The sequence below is a fragment of the Acanthaster planci genome, linkage group LG01 (genome assembly GCF_054643075.1).
Source record: "Acanthaster planci isolate LZ-2023a linkage group LG01, COTS_SCS, whole genome shotgun sequence".
Classification (NCBI taxonomy): Eukaryota; Metazoa; Echinodermata; class Asteroidea; order Valvatida; family Acanthasteridae; genus Acanthaster; species Acanthaster planci.
The window spans coordinates 23,829,025-23,843,082 of NC_141777.1; the positions used below are offsets into that span (position 1 = coordinate 23,829,025).

The 14,058-nt window shown below is 39.3% G+C and overlaps 1 protein-coding gene across 4 annotated transcripts in view; it reads right to left on the reverse strand.

The window, feature by feature from the left end:
• The window catches only part of LOC110978412 (uncharacterized), a 70,140-nt gene that overhangs the window by 54,859 nt on the left and 1,223 nt on the right, over positions 1-14,058 (reverse strand). Inside the window, exon 2 of one of the 4 annotated variants that reach the window (XM_087145638.1) lies at positions 3,046-3,103. The exons of the other annotated variants lie outside the window; for them this stretch is intronic. The gene's annotated coding sequence lies outside the window, so the exon portion shown is untranslated. The remainder of the gene's footprint in view (positions 1-3,045; positions 3,104-14,058) is intronic. 4 annotated transcript variants of the gene reach the window in all.

A 14,058-nucleotide genomic window follows, 5' to 3' on the forward strand; every position in this document is an offset into this window, starting at 1 on the left:
TGGCAGCACGGAATGCAGCTGTTCATGTAAATGGCACCTGTGCGGTGTGCACTTTGGATTCGATTACATCAAATTGGTACTGATCAAAACATTGTTACGCCTTGGGTGTAGCACAGCCTAGAGCAGCATGCAGTGCCGTCCCATGCACTGATAAAGTGATCGATCGTTTGAAAATAGCCCTCTTGCGGCACACACAGCAGAATTAGTGTTGTCAAAATGGCGTAAAGACAACTTAAACTGTCAGAGCTCTTCCGTAAAACTAGCCATGACGACAATGACTCGCCTTCCAATGTCATCAGGAGCATCCTTGTCGATCTTATTGAGAAACTGCCCTTGCAAGCACAACCTAACTTGTTTTATGTTTAAGATGACAATGTAGACCAAATCTCATGTACTGAGTCTGATTTCATAATCATTTACTAGAAGACATAAAAATACTCCTTGCATCACTCCAGGAAGTGAAATACTTCCAGATTCTTACCTCAGGAGCTGCAAATACTCCTTTCTACAAAAGAAGTGAGTATAATGCTCCTTTGTCAAAAAAGTTAATGAAAGCCATGGACTGTGTCAAAATTGTGGGTTTTTTTAAGCAAACATACCGGTATATGCATTATGCAGCACAATGCACACATCACATGTCCAACAAATGATGCACATCCTGGTACATGAATAAATGTACATGTATACACCACCATTGGAACGAGCGAGCTGTCAATATCCTACACTGGTATTTACTGATCATCTCAGGCAATGAGAAATAACTTATAAATTTCATAACTGTTTTGCAGCAGCTGTGACCTGCCTATTTATGCGAGAATCAAACTCCAGTGTAATTTGGTCTAAATCCCAGTAGATGAGTCTCAAGTCTGACAGCAAGTCATGACCTCCTATCCTGTGTCTCGACTCAGGTCCAAGTCATGAAAATAAAGTGACTGGAGTCTGACGCAAGACAGACTACATGTAGATTCTACTGCACATGCTGGAGTGAGGTACGGCTTCCACAGCTAAAACAGACATATGTACATGTACAGATGCATGTACATGCATCATTCAAATGTTACTACTGGACAGGTTTAAACAAGTACTTGTACATAAACAGCAGTCATTTGACCTTTGAAACTAACATGCACTTTATCAGTGTTCCAGAACTGATGCACCTTTTCAATCAGAGTGTCAATATTTCAATTGAAAGGAGCATACAAGTTGACACTGATAATGTGTGAGGACTGCAAGACATGTAAATGAATTTCCAGGTTTTAGTAAGATCTCATGAAGTGTTGTGATCAAAATTTTTTAAAATTCTATCAAAGCATGGTGATGTAAACAATCAAAACAAAACAATTCAAATGATTTAATTACAGAAAGATTTTTCAGGAAAATTATCTTGACTTTTGACCGTCTTCTATACACCTTCTGTAAATCATACAGAATGAACCTACATGTACCAGTATGATTTTCCAAGTCAACGTAAGAAAATTCTTTTGAAATAGAGTTTTACTTTTGAAAGGATCGCTAAAATGTTTAGGCTGATGTTATAAATTCATTTGTCTGACGAATGATTTTGCAATTTAGAATTATGGAGAAGGCAAACATTTATTTACCTTAAAGTTTGTGTCTCTTCCTTCAACAATGCAACACTCTGAATTTGTTGAATACATAACACTTCATCGTGCAGCAAAGTGGCTAGTCAGGGTGCAGCCACACGTGCGCTAGGGATGAGTCAATTCGAGTAATTCACTGTTCAAATATTCAACCTTTAATTTGATTGAATACTCGAATATTCAGTCATACCGACCAGTAGATAGTTGATGAACAAACCATATACAAAATCAGTTGCAATTAATGCACACAGTTGTACATTTCAATCACTATTATAGCTTCTCACGTCTAGGAATAAACATGTATACAGCCACAATTTAGGCCTATAAAAATGAACACAGAAATCAACTGGAGAGGGATTTGAACCTGTGACCTCTATACAGCCACAATTTAGGCCTATAAAAATGAACACAGAAATCAACTGGAGAGGGATTTGAACCTGTGACCTCTGGAATACCATATATCGGTGCTCTACCAGCTGAGCTATCCAGCCCTACAGTGGAGGCTCTTCCCATTTGTCAATACCTTTTTGGGGGGGCACTTTTTAGCATAATTTAGCAAGATTTAAAAGACAAACAATACTTCTTGCCCTGTTTCCATTCCTTTTTACACTTTTTAATGAATCATTTACGTGTACTTGTTGAACAATTGTAAGATTCCTCTCTCTTTTTATTTGAATCTGCTTGACACAAGCCTTCACAGTGTAATTTTTCACATTAAAAACAAAAGAAAAATCTCCCTTCTTTTTCATGAATTTTGCATTCGAATAATCAAATTCAGAAACTAATATTCGAATATTCAATAATCAATCGAATATTTGGCACAGCCCGAACGTGCACATGTATGCATGACCACATGTTCATGGTTTGTGCATGTTACATGTACACTGTACGTATCAGTACGTCAGTCAAAAACTGTCCACATTCTGTCAGTGTACATCATAAGCACTTTATAAATAAACAAGTCCAGTTTGGTAACTACATACCCTTGCATTATGTGAATAGAAGTTATTGCAACTGAAAAACTTCTAAAGACTGTCCATCCGGACAAAAGTTGGAAAAAGAATAAAATTTCTCTTCATTCAAAAAATGACAGCATTCTGGGTAGAAAGATTTCACAGATTGTCTGACATTGTTATTTACTTACTTTACAGTAAGATACATTATCTAAAAAACACTTCTACAGTTCCTTTTTTTAAAGACTTTACAAATGGTGTACACTACTTTAAAATAAAAACCTACCTGCATATATTGCTACGATATAATTACATTACAGCAGATGTCACCTGAACTGGGCACAATGCCAGCCTCAAACTGGATCAATTCAAAGCAATAAATAATCAATAATCAGAGTAACACCTACGTGTATCAATGACCCAAACATACTGGTAAATGAACTTTCGCATCAGTAAATCGTCAATGTTATCATTTCCATCTATACACGTACCGTTCAATCGTGGTGAGGCCTTCAGGTGATCTCTGCCTGAATCTTTTCAACAACGTATCTGCAATGTCCATCCCATACCAACACAGTAAAATCTCGATAACTCAAAGTCGGTTAACTCGAAACTTCGCTTTACTCGAAGAATTAATTCCCGCCCAAAAAATAGGCTTTTATGTACAAAAACATATCCATAACTCGAACTGCTCACATTGCCGGATTCGTTTACCTCGAAGTTTTTGTGTAGCAGATCCAAAAGAAACAGCCGCCAAAATAATGCCATAAAGTGTAAACAGAACACGGGTCTAGTTATGAATCATTTCTGACATGCACACTTCGTCTTTTCACACCGGAACACTTGCAAGCGCACTACAATGATTATCGATCCAGACACGTAAACCACACCGTGACCACAAAATTCGACTTGCAAGAATTGGCCCAATTGTTACCGTGGGCCCATTGTAGCCATTGCGTCGGCAGGCCAACTGATGGCTCTTTGCAGTGGCTGCGGCAATGCACTGGAGATTTTTGAGTGCAGCACGCACCACACGCACAGAAGTTAAGTCTGACACCATTAGCATTTTTGTTTTTACAAAATTTTATTGAAGCACAAAAAGGTGTGCCCTCGTATGATGAAAAAAGTCGTCTGACTCATCGGGAAACCCCACCCGAGTACGCACGTGCAAGGCACTGCGTTGCGGTGCAAGGCACTGCGTTGCGGTGCAAGGCACTGCGTTGCGGTGCGCGGTATCAAAAATGGGACCACCACAATGCATCACACATGCACACCAACGTATAAAATAACCACAATGTCATTTCAAAAGTCATCGTAGGGAGATTTATGGTAACTATGCTTCAGCGTATAGGTACATGTTATGATACACATCGTAATAATGACTTAACTTCCAAAGAAATCGGGACCTGCTTTTAACTCGAATTTCGGATAACTCAAATTTTTGGTCCATTCCTCAGAGATTCGAGGTATCAAGATTTTACTCTACTTATAAATGTAAACTAAATGCAGTCTGCAAGTACATATACATGTATGTAGGTTGATGGCCAAACTGACAACTTTGCATGAGTGTGAAAATGACACAAAAGGGAATTAGAAGTAGCAACAGTTTGCAGAGTAGCCTAAATTTGTTCTTGTACATATAGTCATTTTACACTCAAGATTTCATAAACATGGGTCCTACAGAGCGAGAAGAGAGGGAGTGTTTACATGGCCACAATGGTCTTTCAACAGAAACTCACCACATGTGCACATACATGTAGGTTTACAGGCATTTGCGTGGAATGCTCTAAGCAAGCCTGATCAATCTTTGTGTATGTGCGTGCACGTGCATGTGCCCCGTTGATACACTTTCCACCAGCCTGTCTCTTTCTTGCAAGTGTACATTAGTAGTCATTGAATATATGACTTGCGAAATACATGCACAAGCAAAGACAGGTGTTCTGAGATGCATACCTTTCTCAAACATTCAGGTCGTCTTCTTGTAATTCAGGTAAACTGACAAGATTCATTTCAGTTGAGTATTCAGAAAACTTACAGAATCTGCAACCTGTGGAGTCCAGCAGGTTTACTTATAAAACTTAAGAACCCCCGTACATCGCTGACTGAAGCAGAGTTGCCACAGGGTCTGCTAAAAAAAAAATGAACTTTTCTAATTGTGGCAAATAGCATCAAAGCGCACGACCGAGCATAGAGAGCAGAGTGCATAACAACCAGGGTTCTCTTCTCTTACAGCCGTGTCCTGTTCCTCTTTACATTCCACCTTTGATTTGATGGATTTTAAGTAGTCCGTTCTTTCTAAACATTTTCATTTTTTCTATATTTGGACAAAATCTGCAGCATGATACACAGTACATGTATGAAATCTTTTTTTTAGTCCTAACTGTGCATGATTACATTGCAGACATCAGTTGACAGCTCTTCCTGTGAAATACACATGTACAATTATGATGTGCACATAGTTTGTTCCCGGCTTCTTATGTACAATATTCATATGCATACAGTCACTGCGACTGGGAACCACTGACTGACATGACAGTCTCTAATTCAAGGCTGTGTGATAAATGTGCTCAGCATGCAAACCACCCACATACGGTGCACGTTGCAGCAAGTACATGTATGAAATTGACTTAGATGTACATGGGGTGCACGTTCAGACAGCATTGCGCAGCACTTGGTACTGTACATAGGTGCGGCACTGCTGAAACTCTGGTTGTTTCGATGATCATAAAGACATGCAGGTGCAGGCAGTGCGTGCTGCTTTGCATGGAAGCTTGGCAGCCTCATTGTTAACCCTAACTGCCCAAAGCCTGCCATACAGCAGGTTTTGTGAGGTTTTGGCAGGTTTGGTACCATACCTGATGAACTTCTTGTTGAATTTTGTGAGACTTGGGATGAAAGGCCCAGGGAGATGGTGTTGGATTCTGTGTGAGTTGGGACACACACGGGTCATTGTGTGCAGTGTCTGGCTTGCTGTACCAATTGTTGGACTATGCTTGATTTTGTCAGGTTTGGTATTGTTCAGTGCAAGTCATCCTATACTGCATAGACCCATCCATACCATATCACTCAAACTCCAACGGGCTCATTCTGTTGGAGTTTAATCAGGTTTGGTACAGTAACCTGCATGTACAAGTACATAGGCAAGTACAGAACCTGTTGGATTTTTTTAGGTTCAGTATACTTTCTAGTGCAGGAGCCGAGGGGGTTAGGGTTAAGGCTATTAAAGGACAGAGCTACATGTACACAATGTGCATGCAGTGCGCCACCATCACTGAACTCAAGATGCACAGAGGTGAAATAAACGCATTCCCGTTTGTGTTTTCTTTCCAGTCTTTTCTTTTGAGCCAGAAGGGGGAAAAAAGGAAAATCTGAATTTGGGGGGTCTGTTAAATAATCCGGAAATCCGAATAAAACCAGAAAAGTGGCATCTCTAATGAAAGTACATGTACATGTAACACAGGTAAGATGGCCTGACTTTTTTACAAAACAAAAATCATTCTCAAAGGGTAAGATTCAAATTCAGTCACAAAATGAATTTATGAAAGCCACAAATTAAGATAATGTGAGATATGACAAGTGCTGAGTGCTATATGCAAGTAACTCACAGCGTGAAACAGTGTTATGGAGTGGTTTCAACCCTAACCCTCCTCAATCCTCCAAAATCCTTTGGTCGGTTTTGGAGGATTTTGAAGGATTGAAGGTGAATGCCAAAAGTGCATGGCTGATTGCGAAGGATGCCATGAGTGAAGGTCGTAGGTTAGACCTTGTGTTGTTCCTGCTCAGTCATTCATAAATTCAGCCCGATATTCCTTTTGAATCAACCGCACTGCTCAAGAATGCCATTCGCACTGCCTCAACCTGACAGGAATTTAGGATTTAAGGATTGAGGCAGTAGGCACACCTCCAAATAACATTTTCCAGAAATTTTGGAGGATTTCGGGGGATTGAGGAAGAATCCAATTTTTTTCACCCCCAAATTGGAGGATTCTGGAGGATTGAGGAAGGGGCCTAGCAAAAAGGACCTAGGGGGTTACGGTTAAACTAGACAGGGCCTGATGATGAAAATGGACAGAGCCAAGATTTGGGCAATCAACATGTACACACACTAATTCTCCAATGAAAATCTACAAACACATTTATTTCAACCACTGTCGGTTAAAATACGGGCATTTCACAACAGTGTACTTCCAAGAGTTTTCAATGTGTTGGCTAATCAAAATGCGCAAAATTTGTTGACCCGTTTCCAACCACGCATTGGATTGACAGATTTCGCACACTCGGATTGGCCAACACATTGCAAACTTTTGTAAGCGCACTTTTGTGGATCACCCATATCATCATAGTCTGATCACTCTGATGTTCATTATCTGTGGTGCATTCATTATGGATACATTTATGCAAGTATTCCCAGTGACCAAGTGTTTTGATGAACATGCCTACATGTTCATACGTGATGCACAAATAATGATGAAATTCTAATCTTTACAAGACTGTGTATAGTACACATATTTTCCAATTTCCAGTGGCATAAGTGTGAGGTGAAAAAAAGAGGAAATCAGCTGATCTAAGAAAAAGTTGCAAGCCTGCACAAAAATCAACTCTTGTAATTTCTGGCTATGATTTGAAGGCAGAGGTAGGTCATTTGACAGCTCCCATAGGAGCCCTTCAGCTTGACCATGTAGCAATTTAATGTCCTCATTGTAAACCACATTTGAATATAGAGTCCAACCTCATTAGTAAGAGGTCCTTCGGACTTTGCAGATTACCTTGTTGTAACAGGAACCTTTATTATCAGAACTGAAAATGATGGACATAGGATCAGTTCCTAAAAAATTTCCTTTTTATAAGCAGAAGGTTGTACTAACAGTGCTCTTATTAACAAGGTTTGACCGTTATTGTATGAAATTTGTACTTTATAAATGAATAAATTACTGTTACAATTTTTTTTATTTGGACTAATTAACCTGTGATATACGTACCATATTTACAGCAATTGAGTGTTAACAGAAGATCCAACACGTACATGGAAGCACCTGCTAGCAACAACTGAACTCCACAGTTGCCATGGTTAAAACCCTAAGGGTTTGCAAATGTCCAGATCATACAATTATGCACATCCACTCATTGCCTCGCAAACAAATGCACTGCCAGCCCCAAGGGATGTTGTTGCTGGATAATAAAGCGCCCCCGTGAGTTCCCTGCACCTAATCCACGCAGCAACTCGCCAGCAAACTGGGGGGCAGGGCTAAAATGTCATCAAATACTGCTGCTAATGTAAAAAGTAATCAAATGGCAAATGTAAGCTCTGCATGTGTGTGAAAAATATGCACATGTACAAGTGATTAAACATGTAACTATAACAATTAGCCCTAACCATCCCAGATCCTCCAAAATCACCGGGCCATCTTGATAGATTGGCAAAGGTGCACACACAAGGTGATAAGGATGAACCACTGGTGACCCGCACACTTCTTGATATTTTTGATCACTTACAGCCATTGCAAATGGTGTATACCACCTTTAAACTTCATGCATGAAAGTGTGTTCTCATGTGACTTAGTCCAATTAAAATGTGGTAATGGCAAAAAAATTGATCAAGCTGGTATTTTTGGTCTGACCACTTTTTGATCTAATTTCACACACTGAGGCCCTACCCTGTATGTCGTGGTGACTAGAATGTGCTTTCTTACAAATCAACTAATCTAACCTGACCCTGGGTGGGCACAATGGATTAAAGTAGCTTTTAGAAGGACAAAATACTCCTACACTGTAGCGTCAAGTTAGGATTATACCCACACAGCCTCTCCCACCACAAGACACATAACTATTAATTGGTAGCTTGAATAACTCTAGCTCTAATGCTTCTGACATCGAGAAACCTGCATTTAGATTAGAGCTAAAGCCGAGTACATGCCCTTTGCTATACAATTCACTCAGTTCTCTATACAAAAATCAGTTACATCATGGCACTTTTACACTTTAAAAGATAGCAGCCGTGTACCAACTGTCCAGGAGCTGGGCACAAATTTTTTTTCCATGCTGAAGTAAAATCTTCAACTTACAGTAACTCCTATGCTCCCTGAATGTCAACCACAAAATACTAGGAGTTTTGTTGAGGTGGATATCAAATTTGGAGAAACATAAGGCTCAGCCATGATTATGAGGTCCGACATCTGAGTGAATTCTGCAGCAAATGGTATGTACTGTGCTGGGCTCCTGCCCTGAGCACAATTTTCTGATGTTTTGAGCGTTAGGTTTAAGGTGTAATTCAAGTTAGTTAACTGGAGGATGACAGCTTGGGTTACTACACTGAACTTGGGTTGCTTCAGTGTCCCTTTTATTTAAGTTCTATTACTACACCTTTTTCAATGAAGTATGTCTTTCCTTTCACACATTGTGGGGCATCGAAATTGATAATTTATTAATAGCAAGAAGTAATCAAGCACTGTCGCACTGCTCTTTACAATTTATGATTTTCTAATGTTAAGTGGAATTGTTAGTTTTTGATTTGACATAACTGAGACTGTATTCAAGTATGGCACCTTGCATTCTAATGGTCTGACAGCATGAAGTGGAATTTCACCCCTTTGCACTGAATTAATCCTAACTAGCCCAAACCTGCCATACCCCAAGAGCAGGTTTTGTGAGGTTTGGGCAGGTTTGGTTCCATATCTGATGAACTTCTTGTTGAATTTTGTGAGACTTAGGATGAATGGCCCAGGGAGATGGTGTTGGATTCTGTGTGAGCTGGGACACACATGATTTATTGTGTGCAGTGTCTGGCTTGCTGTACCAATCATTGGACTATGCTTTATTTTTTCAAGTTTGGTACTGTTCAGTGCAAGTCATCCTACAGTGCATAGACCAATCCATACCATATCACCCAAACTCTAACGGCCTCATTCTGTTGGAGTTTATCAGGTTTGGTACAGTGACCTGCATGTACAAGTACATAGATAAGTACATGCACCTAATGGATTTTGTTAGAGTTAGTATGCTTTCTACATGTAGTGCAGGAGCCTAGGGCTAAAAGGCCATAGTGTCCTCATGCTGACGACGAGAATAAAGTTGAGCCATTTGACGGTGATTGTACGACTGGAATTTCTCTAGCTTTATTTAAATGAGAGTGCTTCTTGTCACTCAGTCAAAAGTCACGAGAAGTAGGGAGTCCAGTGAAACAAAGCTTTTAAAATATGCATGTACCATATAAAAAGTCTTTGTAAAGAACTACTCATTAACCCTGTCAGGGCCCTTTTGGCTAAGATACACCCTCAATCCTTCAAAATCCTCCAACTGCCCCCATGAAAAATTAGATCAGTCTCAGTCCTCAAATACTTCTTGAATATGTTCTTCGGAAGAGTGCCCACCAGCTCAATCCTTCAAAATCCTCTGGCAATTCCTCTCATTATGTGGAGGCAGTGTGAATGGTATCCTGGAGCGGTGAGGACCATTTCACATACATGTATAATGTGAGCATGAATTTATGAATGGCTGAACATAAACACGTGGTCTTACCCACAAACTTGAGACAATGCATCCTTCGCAATCAGTAACGCAATTTTGCCATGCAGCCTTAATCATCCAAAACCTTCCAAAAGCGTCCAGAGTATTTTGGAGGATTGAGGATGATCAGGGTTGAAGTAGGCCTACTTCAATTTATTGGAAACTTTCTTTTAAGGCATTATTTGAGTTGTTAAAACACAAACACTTGTAGTATTGAAATACATGTATTTTCAATTGCAACTGAATGTGATAATGTTGTAAAATTGCGAGACAAATAATATGGTGTACCTTCGCAAGACTATTTTGCATGAGTATGAGTGTATGAGTCCGTAACTTAAGTTTAGTGCACAGTATAAGCAATAAGCCTTCTAATTAAGCCTTATTGCTAATACAATGTGGGTGATTTTGCACAATGGCAGAAAGGCATTGTGGCAAGGAAAAGGGAACAATGTTTGCTCCTTTTTCCTTCCCATAATGCCTTTATACCATTGTGCAACATCACTCATGCAGGATTAGCAATAAGCAGGCCTTAAATTTCATTTTTTTTTCAGGGCACTGCCATTTGACATTGGTGGACTGGCTGAAATAAAGGGCACTAATGCCAAACATGAGGGCATTAATGCCATCCCGATTTTTTTTTATATCGCATAAAAATGATTCAGGTCTAAGAAAAAGTAGGATACGCATTATACCTGAACATGTAGGTGGTAAGTGCTGAACCAGCAGCCAAGTGTTGAAAGGCTTCGGCATGTTTTGACTGCAGCCGTTCTTTCCTCAGCATTTTGCATACGTGTAAGGACACAATACTGGCTAACAAAAATGGGACACATAGGTAAAAATTCAATCTAGTGAAAGGTGTTTAATTTACTTTTAAATTATGACAATGGACCACCCTCTATCAGAAAATAGCAATGGGAAGATAATCGGCCCAAGAAATTTTCTTCCATGCAGTGCTTTCTGTAGAGGGGGACCTCATAAGTTAACGTTGGTTACGGTGTCCACTTTGCAGTCAACCATGCAATAATAAAAGTCAAAGAAAAACAATGTGGAGTTGTATTGTTGTGGTTAAGCTTTTCCTCCTTTCTGAAAGTCATCTTTAAAAAAAATGTTAATTGTTACTAATTTTACGATATCTTAATAAGGTGGACACCGTAACTAACGTTAACAAGTGTACTTTTTCACACACAACAATTTTAAATGATTTGCAGTTTGATGACTTGAGGAAAACAGCTGGTTGCGAAGCTTGCAAGTACTTCAAAGAGGACATTATCATTGACAACAAAAGAACAGATACCCTCAATTTCAAAGATCTTTGTCCTGTAGTTTAACGTTAGTTACAAAAATGACACGGACACCAAAAATTTCGAATCAAAGCTAACATTTCATTTGACAAGTTTATTAATACATGCACATGCTTTTTCATTTCTTGGGAGCATCTCTGTGATCTACATATCTGATAAGCCACTTCATCTTATTTTTAGATGCCCTATATGCATGCAAGAAGGTTGCATGTGAGCTTCACAGAAGTTGAAATCTTTGACATTGTGAACTTAAGTACATGTATGTATATTTAAATGTGCACCATTTCCAACATAAAACAATTCTGAGGAACAAGTAAATTGAGTCAATGACTATTTTATTTTTCATTCTAATCTTGTTTCTTAGAAACTGTATTTCATTGTGGAGGCTATACACTGACGATCCCATCTTAAGAACATGGCACATCTCATTAAATGAATTTCATTGAATTTATTCAGTTCGTGCCACCTGGGTGACTTATCTTTGCTGAAAAACTGATGAACTTTTGACTACAGACCTTAGACAAACCTCTGATGACATACTTAGACAAAACTACTTTTGGCAATAAACGTTTAAAAACACTTATTAGCATAGACACTGTATAGTGCATTAATTTTACCTACATGTACTTCTTTGCTGTCCAAGTGAAAGTAACGCAAAGATGGATCTGGAATAAGTGAACTTAGATTAACAACACACAGAATGAATTTCCTGTTAACGGTCAGATCTTTTTCCCAAACAAAACTTTGCTTATTTTTATTTGGACGATCCATGCAGTATATAACTGCCAGTTCATCACTAATGATGCGCTTGATGGCACCTGGATACCATGCACCCTCAAATGCGACTACAACTATATCCCCTGCAGTGAGCTGGCGTTTTCAGGAAGGTCTGCATCATCTGATCCAACCATTGAATCTTTTTCTCCTTTCTGGCTTCTGAAATAAGATAGAAGAAAAATAAAATTTAAATAGAACATAACCGGCAGTGGCTTGATTTGTAGAAACATAAAAAAAACTCTAACAAGACCCCAGGGGTTCCACAAAGGCAAGTTCCCCTATCTGTGTAAACATCACTTGCCTACGTGTTACATCAACTTCGCTCCATTTACTTTTAATTCACTGCGAACTCGCCCCCACACTATTGCATGACAAATGGGGCGAATTTTAATACGAATGGGGCGAAGTCGAAAGTGCCGGTGTGTAACGAACGTGAAACACTGATGATTTCGTAAACTTGGCAAGGCTATTCTTTAAGTTTGTTCATTTTTGTGATGGACTTTAGCTTAAAAAGTGTAAATTATTTGTCGTTTTGCAATTTCAAGCGGGACTTCAGATGTTTACTATTTTTTTCTTCCGTTCGTTAAACATGGACACGATTCACACGAAACCATCCAAGCAGTCCGCTACAAAGCCCAAAAATCACCCACTGACTATCCATTAAAATCTTCCCTTTTACAATGCCATCTGACCTCTTTTCACAAAAAAATACAGAAAATAAAATCTATTTAAGTTGATACAAACCTTTTGGCTGCTCTTTTTCCGGATATTGGCTGCTCTTTTCCTGATTGTTGGAGGGAAAGCTGTCGCGCGCAGCAACTTTCTCCGTTCGTTACAAAGAGACGTGAAAGCGGCGCGCGGTGGACACGGTGCTTAAAATAGCTTTATCTCGGAAAAGACGTAATCGAGCCTAAAACACTTGACCTTTAGGTCATCCATGCAGGGTACCATTGCACGTGTACGACCACTAGTCAGACTGCGTTGATCACCAGTTAAAACATGTGGACATTTTACGTTAGTTACAAAATGGACACGAAAATTATCGCGATCGATATGCTGATGTTTTCTCATCCTCGAGGGTAATTATGGTCTAGCACACATTTTACACGATGTTTATTAAGCTCATTTGGAATAAAAATGGCTTTTACAGGTAAGGGTGAGGCTTGTAAATGATGATTCTGGCCCTTTTCGTCATGGTATGGTGTGGTGGACACGATGTGAAACGAACGTTAACGCAGGTTCAGCTGCCATTTTGGAGCGTGGATTTATTTATTTTTTTTTTTTTAAAGGGCCAAAATATTACTTCATTGCTTAACTCAAAAAATATGACCATTGTGATAAAATACGTGAGCTATAAGTAAAGTAGTTGAGTTCATTAAATTTTGTTCAAGCAATGTCCCATTTTTGGGCGCCATTTTGAACTAAAATTTGCTCTTCAACGTGAATAAAAATTATAGACTCGCATTTACACTGAATTATTTATCTTTATTTATCTCTCAAATACATGTACAACTATAATCTCAAGCAAACATAGCTTGAAAATGGTTACATCATCTGATAAATTAAAGTTCATTTTTTGCATCATGAAAGTTGGCCAGTATTGTGACCTTACACATATACCACAAACCTGGCCTGGCCAGTGATTTTGCAAACACTACATGTTAGTTAAAATACTGCCCTGACCATACAATTGTCCTGTGTACACGAAAAACATGGAGCTCTCGATATACCAATAATGCGTACATGTTGATGAACACTTGTTCGAGACTGACATTATTGCATGGTACATTAAAATACTTGGCTTGGGCATATGCAGTTATGTTAAGTCGCTGGATAGGCCGGCGGGTGTCGCCTGTGCTGTGCTATGCTTGCGATCGTGCAGTGTGCATGGAGTGGGCTGGGCACGCCCTGCTTTATGTGTGC